The 13,647-nt window shown below is 29.6% G+C and overlaps 1 long non-coding RNA gene across 1 annotated transcript; it reads left to right on the top strand.

Moving 5' to 3' along the window:
- On the top strand, nucleotides 1-10,475 carry LOC136078128 (uncharacterized). The gene is made up of 2 exons (XR_010637553.1): nucleotides 1-205; nucleotides 9,042-10,475. It is a non-coding gene; the product is annotated as an uncharacterized LOC136078128 (long non-coding RNA).
- Nucleotides 10,476-13,647: the final 3,172 nt, after the last annotated feature.

Genomic DNA, 13,647 nt, shown 5'->3' with positions numbered 1-13,647 from the left:
GAGTTATCCGAAAAATATTAGCCATGGGAACACATAAAATGGTTCAACTTTACGAATGTTCGAGTTAACGGGTATTCGAGTTATCGAGTTGTTTTTATGTGAAATTATTAGTGAGGCTTTAAGGGGAACTCAAAAGTAGTTCTAGTTACTGGAAGTTCGAGTTATCCGGGTTCGAGATATCGAGATTTCACTGTGTATAAATTAGGTAAAGTTTTTTTTAATTAACCGAATCGTTTATATTTATTATAGCATTTCAAAGTCATTGTTAAAAAAAAGTAATGATGCAATTTAAAGTTAAATATCTTAATTAAATTTTTTTCTTAAATTAACATTTATGGTATGATGGTATGAATTTCAAATTTTTTTTTGCTCTGATCTAAATTTGTTCAATACAATATGAGTTTACTATTTTAGTTAAATAAAAAGTCAGAAAAATGTGTTCATCATCCAACCATTAGTAAAATGTGGTAAACAATCCACATCTTCTTATCTCAGTAAACTATGAGCGTTGCTAGGTGAACCAAAGCAACCTGCTTAAATAAATCTGTTATGTATGAACATGTGGTTAGATTTAAAGCGATTTGTAAATGAAACGTTTGAGTTTCAATTATCCTGGTTGTGTTTGTTGGTTTTTTAGGAACAAGACATATTTATAAATAATGTTGCACAGTTTTAACCCCTCCAAACAGTTTTCGCTGATTTTTATCCTCGTTACAACCCTCGATGTTACAGTTTTTAACGTTCCATAACCACCCCCCATATGCCACGTCACCGAATTGCATCCAAGTCAGGTAACAAAATGGCATTTTTTTAGAAGGCTTTTTCTCTATTAAGTCCTTGTTTTTATTATTTAACTGTAAAACTTAAGTTAACATCACGGTTTGCTAAAACTCCATTCTAAATCATAAATCAGAACAAAAATCATATTTATTAACGCATTTGAAAAATAAAAGCTGATTTTTTAATGTAATTTGTAATAAGCAGGGTGGCAGCTTTTTAAAAATGTAATAAAAAGTCAGATGTAATAAAAGTTACGGATTTTCAAAAAGTACCTCGTTTAAAAAAAAACGCAAACAAGAAATTGAGCGTTTAAAAGTTTTTAACTCCTGATTTTAAAGAATCTCGAATCTCGAATCGACAGTGTAGTGTATTTTTTAGGTATAGTTTTAACGATCAAAAAACTCTCATGTTGAAATTTTGTTTTGCTCTGCGCATTATTCTTCTCTTGTTTTATGCCTTTCCCAAAGTTACATAATTAGTTAAACAACCCCAAAAATATAGGGATTTTAAATCGTAATTAAAAATTTTAGTTTATTTAAACAATTTATTAAAACATTTATTAATTTATTTAATCAATTTATTGTAATTTATAATAAATTGTAAACTATACGCGTATTTAAACCAAAATGCCGTAATACGTTTTTATTTAATTTAAATGATAAATTGTAGCACCTCAAAAAATATAACGAATTTTATAATAACGACGTGCTCAGATCCATTTAATAGAATTTAATTGCTACACTTGTATAATGATGCTTCATCGAGGATAAATGGATATAAAGTTTTTTAAGATATGCTCCAACTATATCAAACGTTTGATCTTGAATTTTATTGATTGTCATTAATGTCAGGTCAGGTTATCCTGCTACTGGTAACATGTATAACCTGTTTCATGCCATGATCACTTGTAGGATACGCTTTTTTTATTTCTTTTTTTTTGTAAAAGTTGGTTATAGTTTTGGCGTAATGCAATGACGCCATGTCCAGTGACATAATTGTCTTTCGCATGAACGTTGATGAACGACTCTAATCTCCCCTTGATTCAATTTGATAGAAAGATTGCTTGTAGATAAAATCCGCGCTCTACTGTAATAATCAATAGCATCAATTCGTAAGTATTAAGCGTACAAATATTTAAGTCTTCAGACTTGTGAGAGCGATTTGCATTATGCATTTCTGCTTGCTCCAAAAACTATCCTGGACTTTTATTACTGTTTATTAAAACTATTTTATTTTCTTATGATTCTCTAGACAATGTTACACCAAGCTAGCTACAGAAGCTTTCAAAGATATAAAGTCTTTTGACGACTATTTAATTATTTTTTTATTAATTTTTTAAAAATTAGTAGTTGAAAACTCCTTTGTTTTCTGAGTTAATTAATTAATTGGTTGTCTATGTGCTATCTGGGTTAGCTTGCTGTTAATATATAACACTTAAAGGTCTTTTTTTTTTTAAATTATTTTTTGATAATTTAATGGTAAATTGAAGCCACCCTATTAGTTACTTATTAAAAGTTACGTCAAAATCATAATGTAAATTAATTTAAATTTTTAAAATTTAATTTTAATCAAATCAAACTTTGAAGTGGTTAATCGTAAATCAAGAATTACACTATGTAAAAAATTTTCACTTTTGTTCTGTTCCTGGGTTGAAAGTGTGTTTTCTAACCCATTAGGTCTAGAATAGAAAGGAAATCGCTGTTATTCCAGAAAAACTTTGCTTCTGTGACCGGGACAATTAAATTTGAAAAATCGCGTGTTTTCGAGAAAACTCTCGCTTTGCTTTCAATACCAAAGCTTCCTCCTATAATATTCCTAAACTTCTAGAGTTGTGCAGATGTTTCTACAATTCTCCTAAACTCTAAAACGTTCAAACATCTGAGAAACTCTCAGATGTTTCTAGAACGTTCTTGAACGTTCCAAAAGTAGCTGTACAAGTATAAAAGCACAGGGAACTCGTACCAAAATCCAATTCGTGTTATTGCAGACTGAAAGGATAACGATTCCTAGTTGAAGAGAAGTTAATTTATTTGATATGGTATCAAGAGATTATTTGCATCCAGCTGATTTATTCTGCTACGAGTGCGGCAATTCACAAAGTTAACAGCAAAAAACTATTCCATGGAAGCAAGTCGTAATGTGCGAGGCCTACAAGACATACTTTGGCGTGCCGCTATTTTATCAGCTACGGTTCTAGCCTGCCTTTTTCCAGTGTCCTTTTTATATCCAATATGCAGTATTAAAAAAAGTTTATAAAAGCGTGTAGGCTGGATAAAACATATTTAAACTCTAAATTATCGGTGTCTATGTTCAACACTTTCTCCAAGTTGTTCATATTTTTGGGAGATAAACCACAAACTGGACAACACTGTGTCGAGTTTGTCATAGTTCATAAAATTGATTAAATTTTACCATCTATCATGGTCAGCTCAATAAAACATTTTACAGCTATTTCTTTCCCAGCAAAAATAATGTTAATAATATCACATTTCTCAATTTTGGAATCGATAGTTTTTTTTCTTCTTTCACATCATTCATGGTTTCCTTTTAAAATGAAAATCTAACTGGTCGACAATATGCAGTCGATGATGGCTTTTCGTTTTTTCCCATAACTACTTTTTATTATTATAAAATCCACTGATTTATTATTATAAAATAAACTATCTTCATTCTTTAAATTTCTTTCAATATTTTCATTTTGGCGAACCTGCTTGTAAGCACTTGTAGCACCATTGTACCCAGCCTTGTATCTAAATGTCAGTTCAGTTAATTCTTTCAATTTCGTGACTAGCACATGAGCCTGTACGTCACACAGTCTTTCAAGAGTGTGCATCAGAAGGTCTTTTAGCGGTATGTTTACTCCGTATACTTATGTACTTAATACAGTACTCATTTATAGCAATTTCTAAAGAAATTAATAAACATTCTATAGAAATTTTATAAAAATTCTATAGAGTTTCTATAGGCCATTTGTTTCAAAAGTTTATAGAAATTCTATAGAGGTTTTTTTCCCGGGAGACCTTCATCTGGTGAGTTCTTCTCACTTCAACGGGTTTGTCATCTGAAATTTTGGCAATTTTATTTCAGTCTCAATTTTGTTGCATCAAGTAATTCAGCGCCAGATAAACTGTTAATAATATTGTTAAGCTTTCTTTTTTTTGTCCTGTTGCATGCAATTTAGCGTAATGTACGTAAACTGAATATCTTGAGTTTTCATTTTTCCAATTTTCATTACTTTTCTCAAAATGATTAATATTATTGTTTGCAGCTATTCACTTTTTACGATATACTTTAACAAAGTTTTTACATTTACAATCTTTTAATTTAATACCTACTGAAGCTCAGCAGCCGTATTCACATCTGTCCCGTTAAACCCTCCGATAAGCTACCGGCTGGTTAAAAGTAAATTGGCAGTTTTTAACGCCAGCGATAAAATAAGCTCGTATTCTAATGTCTCTATTTGGTTAACGGCAGGAGTAAATTTAGTTACCGGAAGACTTTTAACGCCAAAATCTAACCCTGCTATACCCTACTGTTAAAACTGCGAGGAATTTTTTTATTATTTAAATAAAAATAAAATGGTATTTAATCAAAACAAGACGAGCGGCTATTTCCTGAGATCAGCTCCCTTTTTTGATTGGATGAAAAACTTGACTTTAAGCTTTGTTCGAAAAAAATTTCTCGTTGGCCGGGTTTTTAAATGCTTTGCATGTTTGCTGTAAAGAAAATATTTTTTGTGGTTAAAAACAAAAGTTAACAAATTTAGTTAAACTTGTTAAACGTTTTTATTTTTATTTTTTAATTAAAAACGTTCAATATATGTGATATTTTTAAGTATATTTATATTATGGGTAAAAAAGCATTTAAAACGGTACACCACGCTGTAATTTTCTTTACATTATATGTTCTTCACCGAATAGTTTGCTAAATTTGATTACGATGGTAAGATTCAAAATTATATTACCACTTCTTTGATAATAGTGTTTAGCATAAATCTGCTGTTTAATTTAAATCTTTAATATTTTATTCAAGATATTTAATTAGACTTCACACCAGGGGCCGTATTCTTATCTCCCCGTTAAGCTTAACGGAGCGTTAGTCAAAGATTTCTTTTAAATTACATTAATAAAAAATTTATGTAAAATTATAATTTTTTAAACATAAATGTTTCATTTTGGTATAAGTTTTATTTTAACAAATTTATATAAATTTTTGTCATTTCTTTACTTAGAAATATTGTAATGAAATTTCAGACAAAAGCTCCGTTAAGCTTAACGGAGAGATGAGAATACGGCTCCAGGAAGCTTCTTGATGAACCTACTGATGGAGAAACATGGTGTTGAAGACAAATAAAAATTAGATATGTGTTTTTACTAATTTATATATATATATATATATATATATATATATATATATATATTAGGGATATGACTTTTTAATTTTTTTTCAAATAAAATGTTTCCTGTATCATAAATCGATGAACTTTTACCTAAAATCATGAAAAAAGGCCCAAATAGCTTTCTGCAACAAAAAAAGGTCACCCCCAAAATAAAAATTTGATTTACCATTTTTATACATTCATTTTTGACCGATGTTTTATTCTTAAGCTTAATTCTCAGCTTAATTCTATTTATTTCATTATTTTGTTATGAATTTATAAATATAACGCCACACGTTACCATGGCAACGAAACGGCCGTGTGCCGGCAAATACTTGGAATTGTTATGTGATGACGTCATTGTGTTACAACGGTGATATAGACGACTGTAACAGACTGTAGAAGATTATAGAACTTAGTAGAACATTCTGGAAGCTCTAAATAATTATATAAGCGAGCTGCTGTCAGAGCTCAGTGTTGATAATGTGAATAGTTCTATGAAGTACTCTGCGTGTAACTGAGCTAATAAGGAACTACTGTAGCGAACTAAAGACGCTGTAAGTGTACGAAGTATAAGTAGTTGTAGCATTATCGTTAGGATACGGACTGGATTATCGAACTGTTATCAACATTGACTGGATTATCGAACTATAATTGGATTACTATACAGTTAAAGTATTTTATTAATTAAACGACTTTATTAAACGGATATTTACGCTCAGCTATCCGTAAAGTCGTAACAATATTATATGATGTCTCACAAGAAAAGTCATACCACAGTAACAAAGAACAAGAAGACTTGGACTAAAAATTTGGTGAGATTTCAAGAGTCACACAGAAGAAGAGGAAGCGTGGCTGTAGAAGAACATTCACTCGATGAAAAATCCAGAATACCACTTCAATTGCAGATCGTAGGAAGATACCAGTTTCTCGGAGCATATGTTAAAGGAAGAAAAGAACGAATAGACCAAATTTCTAAGGAAATTACAAAATTGTGGGACAATAAACTGAATTTTCCACGTGTGTCTGATCAAGTGATAAGAGCAAAGCTTATGAAGGTGCTGAAGGTCTATGATGAATGTGTCAAGCGTGGAAAATATGATGTTCTCAATGCATTATTTGACATCACGAAAGTGAATGGCCAGTGGTTATCCTCGGAAGATAAACGTCTATACCACCTACAAAAAGAAAGTAAAGGACAGGTGGGGTACTCAACAGGACAAGTGGCAAGTAAAGAAACCATTCACCCTTCCAAGAGAAGGAAAGTCCAGTCTTGAACAGCAATACCTTCCACATCACAAGTCCTGTCTACCACAGGCAGTGGTACTGAATCTGAAAACTGCAAAAGTAAGAGTGAAGATGATGAAGACGACGACGGTGATAAAGACGATGATGAGGACACTCAGAAAAAAACTAGAAAGCACTACAAAAGTAAATTTGCTGTAAGTATGGTTACATCAAGTGGAGTTTCCACAAAGAAAGCTGCTAAAATATGCAATGTATTATCACAACAAGGTATTGATATTCCAACTCCAAGTCAATCAGCAATTTACAAGTCCATATTCAAAGAGGCAGGTAAATTAAAAAAAGAAATGATACAACAACTTAAAATGGAACAGTGGTCCTTACACTTTGACGGCAAACGAATAGATGATAAGGAATATCAGGTAATTGTACTTCAGAATGAAAGAACTGACGTGAAACTTGATGCACTGCGTTTAAAAGATGGCAAAGCTGAAACTGTTGCTGAAAAAATTGCCAAACTTATTGATGAATACAATTTGTGGAATTCAATTAAGATGATCATTACTGATACAACAAACGTCAATACTGGGAAGAGAAATGGAGTTGTTGTGAAGTTGCAACGTATGTTTAAATTAAAGGGTGTCACAATACCACAATTTATCGGTTGTCAGCATCACGTACTAGACAGGATTTTCCGTCTGGTGATGGACGAAGAACTTGGGGGTGATACCAAATCTCCAAACATTGAATACCCATTTGTGTCTGAACTGTTGAATAAGTATGATGAACTGAAGGATAAGTTTGTGAATGGAACTGTAGAAATTCTTGATAAATCAGGGTGGAGAGACGATATGAAGTTTTTGTACCATTTAACAAGAGTGTTTAGGTTCTATGAAGAACAAAAAAACTTCCCTCTGATTCACTTTCAGAACATTCCTAATATGAGCAATGCCAGATGGAACTCAAGAGCCATTCTCGCCATTCTGGCGTTCATTCTTATGCCTGAAGCGAGAAAGAATTTGGAGAAGGTTTGCAGGTTCATTTCATATGAGTGGGCAGAACATTGGTTTAGTAGTCAAAAGTACAATGACAATGACTTCAAGAATTTATCTGATGTATTGAAGCCTTACAAAAAGGCATTGCAGTCATTCAAAAATCACTGGAAGAAAGAGCCATCCGTCATCGACATACCACGAAGTAATCAGATAGCTGAACGTGCAATCAAGGTGATGCAAGACCTGTATGCTTCCTGCAGAAAGAAAGACAAACTGCAACTTCGATTCATTCTAAGTAATAAGCGCTAGACTCTTTATGAGACGTGAGCATCATGTGACCCATGTACTAAACACAGTAGGCCTATAGACACAGACAGTTATGTATATTGTTGTACTAGACGCTTTGATACTGTTAATTATGTAATACTTGTATAATTATATATCACATAATGTTTTTTGTTATATCACAGTACATGTTGCATAAATAAATAAAATAACAACAGGAGTATGACTCTTACAACATCTTCAGCCTTTAATATTCATTTACTGTACAAAAGTGTACCTATTGAAAATTCGATTTTTTGGTTTTGGGGTGACCTTTTTTCAAAATATGTCAAAATGAAACATCTATTCGTTCTTTTTACATAAAAGTTCATTGAATTACGATACAGGCCTAGTAGGTTGCAAAAAAGTCATATCCCTAATATATATATATATATATATATATATATATATATATATATATATATATATATATATATATATATATATACCATTCATTCGTTTACTTGCTCTAATAATTTTTATGGATTAGGCTAGATGACCTCAGATGATTATTGGTTGATTGTGCTACTAAAAGGAACATTCAATTACTTTATACTCTGTTTTTTTATATTAATTCAACTTAATTAATTTATATTAATTAAGTTATATTAATATAAAAAATAACATATTAATCGAACTTAATTAGTGTTTACTTGTAGCGCTTCTAGCAGTGACTTTGTTAAAATAAAATAAAAAAGGGTATGACACTCAATCGAAACATTCTTAAAATTTAAGATTGATTAATTGCTTGTGGCAGGGTAATAGCACTCTACTTCAATTAGTTTATACTTTGTTTTTTTATATCTAAAGTCGCCAAAAAGATATTGTGCCTTAAACATTTCATAATAATGAAAGCAATATAAATACATACATACATACATACATGCATATAGTTTAAATAACTTTTATTCTGTCACAACAACTAAAGTACACTGTATATCAGATTAAATATATACATATTTTATATATACATATATATACATATATATATATATATACATATATATATATATATATATATATATATATATATATATATATATATATAAATATATATATATATATATGTATATATATATATACATATTTTATATATATATATATATACATGTATATATATATATATATATATATATATATATATATATATATATATATATATATATATATATATATATATATATGAGTGTTTTTTATTTACAAATATGTTTTTTATTTACAACATTTTTTATTTACAAATTTTTATTTATAAAAGTGTTTTTTATTTACAACACCCATGTGAAATCATTTTAAAGATATGTCGATTATATTCATTCAAGGTTCCAAGTAGAAGAAGATGCGCAAAAGTTTTTAGATCTATTCAACAAACAACGCAAAAGTATTCAATACACAATGGAATCTGCCGACTTAACTAATACATTAAACTATCTTGATGTTTCAGTTACCAACAATAAAACCGGTACATATAGTTTTAAAATACATCGCAAAAATGCAATCACAAACGTTCAAATTAAACCGAACTCATACCATGACCCTAAAATTATCAATGGTGTCTTTATTGGTTTCGTCCATAGAGCACTACGTTTATGCACAATATATAACATTGATGATGAGTTGTCGTTTCTTATTAATGTATTTGTAGAAAACGGCTATGAGAGGAAAAATTTTTTTTGATTTTTGATTTGAGGAACATATATTTTTTGTTAAAGAACCAGATTCAGTTTATATTAGTTACGCTGCGCCAGTTCGAGGTACTGCTAAAAGTATTGAAACATGGGCTTCTCTTGTCACAAAAAATTAATCTAGATGATTTGATGGTTATTGGTTGCGATGGTACGGTCACTAAAACAGGAAAATTCAACGGCGTGATTAGAACCTTTGAGAAAAGGCTTCAACGCCTTAAAACTATGAAAAAATACAAAACAAACTTCTAAGTCAAATTTGAAGATCTGAGTACAGATCAAAAATACATATATATGAAATAACAATGGCAGTTATTAGTGGCAAATGATGATTTGAGTAACAGATCTCCGGGTAAGATGTCCCATGCCCGATGGTTAACAAAAGCAAATAGAATATTACGTTTATACATTTTTGCATCAAATCCATTAAATGATTTAAAACCATTAGCTGATTATTGTGTTAAAGTATATGCTCTAGAATGGTTTCAAATAAAAACAAATCCAACTTGCAATGATGGGTCTAAGAACATTTGGAAATTTATTAAATGTTCTCGATATCTGCTAGGACAGCTTAAACCAATATTAGATCCCATAATTCAACGTAATGGCTATTTTTCCCACCCTGAAAATTTGCTTCTGTCGATGCTGTGTGATGAATACAAAACAGTAAGGGAACTCGCTCCCAGGAGGATACTTAAAGCACGACATTCACCTTATACAGGAAAGATACCTCGTGTGTTTGAAGTGCCGCAAATAAATTTTGATGCTTGTAGTTATTTTGAGCTCATTAATTGGCAACAAAATTATTTCGACCCACCAATTCTTCGAACGCTCTGTGAAAAATAGTGACGAAAGCATCTATGTTCTTATGCGATAAAAAATCAAAAGAAGATTTAATACGAGTGAAACTTGCATCTAGAAAACTTATGCTCCGATTTGATGGTAAACAAGATTTTGTGGTCAAAGCATAATCAATTAGATTTTATTTTACAGTATATTAATGTATATTAATACCAAATATTAGTACTATGTTTATTGTTTATGAAATAACATATATATCTTATTATTAAATCTATATTTTATTTCTTCATTTTCTATTATTAAATAATTGTTTTTTAATAAAATATATACATTTAACCAAACGTTGTTTTTTCGAAAATTCCCCAAACTTTGAATCACATGCGCGGGCTAAAGATACGACTTTATTTAACTTTTTATAGACAATTTTTATTTGTTTAGACTTAAGACAACTAATATCACTATTAGAATATGTTTAGACTTAATAGTTTAGACTTAGTTTAGACTTAAGACAAATAATATCACTATTAGAATATGATCAAATAGCTTTTATTTTTTCCTATATATTACGACCCACCCTAAAACACATGTTTGATAATGTTAAACGTGTGTAACAATGCTAAAAATGTGTAAACAAATGTAAGCAAGCTTACATTGGCCCAAAAATGACCCAATGCTTTGTGATGCATTGGCCCAACGTTGAAATTTGATATTAGCCCAATGCAGATTTGATTATTGGTTAGGCATTGGCCCAACGTTGTATACAACATTGGCCGAATGTTGTATACAACGTTTACCCGACGTTGGCCCAACGTTGTATACAACATCGGCCCAACGTTGCATACAACATTGGCCTAACGTTGTATACAACACTGGCCCAATATCGTATCTAGCATTGGACCAATGTTGTATAAAACGTTAGGCAAATATTATTATAAATTAGCTATGCTGAATTTCAACAACAAATATTGTATATCTACCTAACATTTTATGCAACATTAGATCGTTGTAACAAATAGATGATTTGCATCGCTACATTAAAATTTATAGAGAAATAAAAACAAAAATGTATGGTACAAGTATAAAAAATTAGTTTATTTAATTTACATAACTTCTCCGTTAAACATACACCAAACCTAAACCTAAACCTAAACCAAATATCATTAGCTAAACACGATTCAATAACGAGTAGCTCAGCCAATATCGAAACTACTCCATAAATTTTATAGGTAATTTTTTTATATAAAACTTAATGTGTAAACATTAAGTTTAATGTAAAAAAATTTCCTATAAAATTTATGGAGTAGTTTCGATATTGGCTGAGCTACTCGTTATTGAATCGTGTTTAACTAATGATATTTGGTGCCCACGACTACCATCTTTTCTTCCACCATCTCTATTACATGCCTGCATAAGCCATGCTTGTTTGACTTCACAGCTTCTGCAAAAAAATTAGTTGTTTGTTTAATTATGCATCAAAGAAACATAAAAAATTGAGAGTGATTGCGTAATGCAAAATTGAAACTGAAAATTTAACTTTTCTAAACTACTTAACAATAGCAACATACGATTTTTTGTCCTCTCCCTGCATAATTTAATTCTAAAGCCAGGCTATTTTCAAAAACTATTTTTAGTAAATGGCATATACAATTTCCTTTGTCTTTAAGTCCAATTTGTCCAAACTAAATAAACTGCAAAAATATACAACCTGGAAATAGTTAAAGTTACTTTTGGTTAGACTTAAATTAATATAAAATCTCATTTACAAAAAAAGTTCATAAAGCATTTTGTTTAAATTACATAATTTGTATAAAGATATTATACAAAATGCATAAATAGATCATAAAAAAATATTTACCATTTGCCATACTGCCTCACTTGCTTTTAGTGGCAATGGTACTCTATCAGGTAAATCATTAATCGGCATATTTTTGTTACTCTTTCTAGAGTATTTTCTTTCTATGCTTGAAATTAAATTTGTTGTGTTTTGTAGTTCACCAAGTTACACTTCAATACTTGCCAATTGTGCCAATAATACCTGCACATCTTAAAAGGATACAATTTTATCTTGAAACATTAAAGTTAATAATATTTTTAAGAAACTATACAACAAATTAAATATAACATTTAGAATTTATGAAAGTAAATACAACAATCACTAATAAAGCAAATAAAATTTAAGACAGAGGGGCAAATTTTTAATGATAAAAATATATATTTACTAAAGGATTCATAATATTTTTATAAATTATGGAATTTGCTGGTGTGCATTCAACTTCTGGCACTGACACAAAACAATTCTCGTTAACGTTTGAGATACAGACTGCACTGTAAAACAAAAAAATTCATATTAAAACAATGTTTCTCCAATGTTTCTAAATAATTTTTCTAAATATTTTTATTCTGGATATTATTAATAAAGTTTTTTAAAATAATTTCATCTGTAAAAATATTGTATTACCTAAGTCTATTAGATAAATCTAAATAAACATTTATATAATGAATAATAATAAATCATCGACAACTGTTAAAACTTTAAACTCATATGAATATTATGTTTTCTTTCCTAAGAATTGATTTCAAATGGATTTTAAAGTTGGTGTAAGATTTAATATGTTGATTATTGCACAATAAAATGTTCATTAACACTCTGACTTTTTGACTGTAATATATGAAAAAGTCTTAAAATATTGTTAAGTTAAAGCTATGAATAAAGATATCTAATCATCAGACAAAAAGATTTTTGAATTAAAACTTAAATTCAAAAATTTAAAACCATTTAATAAATTTTGTTTATTCAATCTCTCAGAGCAAACATTGAACTTCTGCAAAGAGTTTGGAGCTAAAGATAAATACAAAGTTTATTAATATTTTTTGTATTATTATATGAAATTGAGGATAAACCATTCTAAAATAATCTGAAGAATCATCTACACCAAGATGTACACAACTTTTTGTCTCTTCAATCTTTATTTTGGCTGATCATTTTTGTGCCTTCCTTTTTTGTCTCCATAGCAGAAGTTTAGCCTTCTGCTAAGTTTAATCTTGCTTTGCTATAGAAATCTATAAATCAATTCATTAATAATCAAGTTATAACTAAAGCTAATGTATAAGCCTAAAGTTGTTAACTGTTGTACTAAGTACGTGGACTGAAATTTTTAAATTAAGCGTTTTCTAGAATGTTATATATCATTTGAAAGTCCTTCAATACTGTATTTTAAAGGTGAAAAAATTATCGAAAACGAAAAATTCAAAAAAAGTTATGACGTTTTTAGTAGCATATTTTAGATATATGGATTGTTGAAAAAACTGATGACAAATTATTTTTTTTACTGAATTGTTATAACTTTGTCAAATCTTATTCAAATGTCTATAACTTGGTATCAAAAGATAGATGTAAGAGTAGGCTACAAGTTTTTATTAGTTTATAGATTTAAGGCGTCTC

This window comes from Hydra vulgaris, chromosome 03, assembly GCF_038396675.1.
Source record: "Hydra vulgaris chromosome 03, alternate assembly HydraT2T_AEP".
In the NCBI taxonomy this organism is placed as follows: Eukaryota; Metazoa; Cnidaria; class Hydrozoa; order Anthoathecata; family Hydridae; genus Hydra; species Hydra vulgaris.
The sequence above is the reverse complement of the archived record's forward strand: the minus strand, read 5'-3'. Positions and strand labels throughout refer to the sequence as shown.